Below are 4208 nucleotides of genomic sequence, written 5' to 3'. Positions count from 1 at the left end.
GTTAGATAACTTATAATTTTACGTTAATGACATCTGATTAACTGAAGTATTTAATGATTATATGTCTACCATAGTTTCATGTCATATATAGTCCTATTACATTATTGTCAAAAACACAAGTATATTTCCCCTGATTTGTAGCTCATTAGATATATCTTGTCTGTCCAAGTTAGTTCACTCCTGTAATCCTTAGTTTGTTACATTCGTACACCACTTTTCAGCAGGTTCGTAATAATTTTTGGAGTCACTTAAGCTCATACTAATGTATAAATTCCGAAACATCTGATCGGTACCTCAAAAGTTCACATATAAATGTGTGATTGCATGGATGAAGGCAAGTATGAATATGTACATGTGTATATATGTATATGTCTGTGTATGTATATGTATGTATAAATTATGTATATGTATGTATATGTGCGTATGTGGGCGTTTATGTATATATATATATATATATATATATATATAAATATATATATATATATATATATATATGATTTTCACGTCCATGACACCCGAAACTTAGTCTAGAATCTAGCTTAGAAGTATTTTTTATATTTCTTTTTCTTGCCAGAGGAAAATTATGCTTTACTGTACCTCTCTATGCATGGACTTTGAAAGCTGACGTGTGCGAATCTCATAAAGCTGATAATGAACCCGGTCAGCAGGTAATCATCTTTAGGGAACTCCACTTGGTTAACTCGTGCGTCTTAGATTTGGTTAATTTCATGGCACCAAGTAAAAGTTAGCCAACGGTAAATCGCCGCTTCGAGGAATTTCGGATACTTCGTAGCCTCAGGGTAACTTGTGCAGTTTGACTTGCACTTTTTTCATGGCACTAAACAGAAGTTAGCCAAAGATGTTTCGCCATGTATTTTTTTTTTTTTTAGCTTTAAAAGATGGTGCATACTGTAGCATTACTTTTGCTTATGATGTTTCGGGAGCGTTTTTTTTTTTTTAGCTGGTTTACATTGAGGTACGTAAAACTGGTTGGGTTGAATGGGGGGGGATGGATCTCCCTTGTGAGAGGTCAGATAGAATTGGTCATTGTGACAACACACTCCCCAAACTTCAAAGCTCTAATTCTTGGTCATTTTCCCTTTTGAAACAAAGATAATCTTGTCAACGAGATTTTTTTCGCTTTATATATGTATAATATTCTATATTGGACAGAGTGGTAATGATCTTTATTAGATTTATGCAACATAAATATAGCATAGGATCAGGACAAGATTCAAATGTTTTGTTTAACCATCTTAAAGAGTATGATCATCGTATTGATTGAGTGGTCCTAGGTCATTTAGAACCTGTAGCTCCTAAGCCAAGAGAAATATTATTAATCATAATACATACACAAAGAATTGTAACATGAATATTGTAAAGGTCAAAATAAAATGGATAAGCTTCGTCTTAGGCAAGATTAGTAAATAGCGTCCAGTCTTGTCCACAATAGAATTTTAAGACAGGCACGGAGCCAAACCCGAAAGCCACAAACCATAAGCACTTTTGTAATAACGGCGTCTTAACTTTGCATGTCTTTTACGTATGAACTGACTCTTCTAAGTCTTGCATCTCCCTGATGGTGTAGTTATATACGAAAGTGCACTCTGGCTTATCGTGTTTCGTTTTCCTCGTGGTTTTCAACAAATACTAGATCAGGGCAACATGTTTGATTAGGTCTCTTTTTTATATTATGAGATCACGTGGTAGTTACTGATTATGTTCGCAACACAGTCATTTCGTTTCATAATGAACATCTTAAATTTTTCTTTTGTCAATTTTTTATCAGAGCTACAGATATCTTCACGTTACTCTGTAAGCGTGAGCGCTTCGGTCTAATCTGGAGTTAAGGAAGGAAAACAGTTTTATATTGCAAGGTTTAATGTGACCAAGGCTTGACAGAGGGAAGAGGGAGAGACATGAGTTACCTACAAAGACTCTACTCTTATTTGCATAGCCAACCAATATCTTCTGTTGTCTTTATGCGCCTTCGGGCTTCTCAGCAACTTGGGAAGTACCAGCAGTATTGCTGGATTCCGTGTCATCTCTGGGTTCACCTTGGCAGGCCAGGCAGGCAGCTTCTTCTCGAGAGCGGCCGGTACTTAGGGTGGCTGATGGCGTACACGATGGGGTTGTACACAGCGTTGGCCTTGGCAAAACACGGAGCCCCAGATAGAGAAGAGGGGATTCACAGTGGACTTGTCGAGCATGCCGGCGTAGTTGATGACCAGGTATGGGGTCCAGGCAATGAACCACAGGGATACTGTCATCATGGCACCTTGGCCAGACGACATTCAGCAGAGGTCTTTTGGGCTTCTTCATTCCTTAGGGACTTAACTCCCATCTTCTTGGCTTGGTCGCGCATAGCTTTCTCATGGGCACCAACAGCCTTTACGATGAAGGTGTATAAATAGATGCTGGAGAATAGAGGGAAAAAGTAAACAAAGACTGAGTACACGTACAGATAGCTGTGGGAGAACACGTCATCGGTAAGGTAATCTGTACCGCAAGCGGTCATGTTTCCCTCTGGCACATATCGGTTCCAACCGAAGAATGGGGGCAGACACCAGGCGAGAGAGAGTGTCCAGACTCCTCCAATTCTCATCATTGCACCGCCAGATTTTAGAGTTGAGCGGACATACCCTTGACAATGACATTGTATCGATCAAGGGTGATGAAGACCATGGTCCAGATTGACACGCAGCCGAATAGGGAGCCGAGGAAGCCATAGATCTCGCAGAATAAAGCGCCAAGTGTCCATGTCTGCCAGTAGCATGAGACCATCATGGGTGGAAACATGGTTAGCATCATCAGGAAGTCTGAGAATGCCAAGTTAACAACCAGGAGGTTAGCTGGAGATCGAAGGGCTTTGGTGTTCATGAACACCCAGATAAACGACGAAGTTGCCAATTAAGGAGAGAGAGCCCATGATGATCATGAAGAACATGAGAAGGCCATACCACAAAGGATTCATGGGTGGGAAACTGGTTACCAGTGAGGGTCCATCATATGGAGGATCTCCTTAGGGGCGATGTCCACGACCGTGATGTTGCCATAGGGATTGGTGGAAGGTAGTCTGTCTGAGGCAAGGTTCGCGGGATCGTTCCAGTAAGACATCTGAAAAGAAATAGTGTCTTTCCTTAATTACATTTGATTACCGTTTTTTGAACTATAGTCTATATGAGTATCACTTCTTGAAGGTGATTTAGGAAGTACTGAAAACTTATTCTTATAAGAATAGAGCTTTTTGAGAATTATATATAAAAAGGAAGACATGTTCATTAGATAGCTGGGTTTAGTAACAGTAGATGTGAATGGAAGTAAATGATTCATTCCTATACTCACTTGATTCACTTTAACTCTTCCCAGATGTGTATGGGTGTACTGAGAGTTCTGTTATTCGAGAAGTGCATCCTACATTACCACTTTTCCAGAACAGTAGTGGTGTAACACTTCATGCTCTAATTGCAACGTATCATTTGCAGAAGTCGGTTTTGTATGCTGTTTGCTAGTGAAGGTGTTCTCTTAACTTTTTTGACCGTCGACCCACTTAATGTGGCGTTTTGTGTTGCCGTAGCCCACCCCTAACCACGAGGGAAAAGTCACCTTTGGCGGGGCACTATCATTAGCAGTACAGTCTCGTCAAACAACTCACTCCAAAGGAGTCTACATTATCCTTTTAAGAGAAGTAGCGCAGCCTTGGGCTATAGGAGCCTTGGGAAGGTCCTGGGATATATATATATATATATATATATATATATATATATATATATATATATATATATATATATATGTATTATTTTATTATACTTAGTCGCTGTTTCCCGCGTTAGCGAGGTAGCGCAAGGAAACAGACGAAAAAATGGCCCAATCCACCCATATACACATGTATATACATAAACGCCCAAACACGCACATATACATACCTATACATTTCAACGTTATACTTATACATACACAGACATACATATATACACATGTACATATTCATACTTGCTGCCTTCATCCATTCTCGTTGCCACCCCGCCACACATGAAATGGCACCCCCGAACAACAACTGACACTTCCCAAGCCCTCTCATCCACAACGGACTGCATACTTGCCCCTCTCTCCAAAACTCTTGCATTCATCTCCCTGACAACCCCATCCATAAACAAATTAAACAACCATGGAGACATCACGCAAACCCAGCCACAAACCGACATTCA

At 40.0% G+C, this 4208-nt stretch overlaps 1 pseudogene; it reads right to left on the bottom strand.

The window, feature by feature from the left end:
- Positions 1-1863: 1863 nt before the first annotated feature.
- Positions 1864-3117, bottom strand: LOC139748593 (rhodopsin-like; annotated as a pseudogene).
- Between the last annotated feature and the right edge of the window lie 1091 nt (positions 3118-4208).

This window comes from Panulirus ornatus, chromosome 5 (assembly GCF_036320965.1).
Source record: "Panulirus ornatus isolate Po-2019 chromosome 5, ASM3632096v1, whole genome shotgun sequence".
Taxonomy (NCBI): domain Eukaryota; kingdom Metazoa; phylum Arthropoda; class Malacostraca; order Decapoda; family Palinuridae; genus Panulirus; species Panulirus ornatus.
This window is presented reverse-complemented; position numbering and strand designations above follow the sequence as displayed.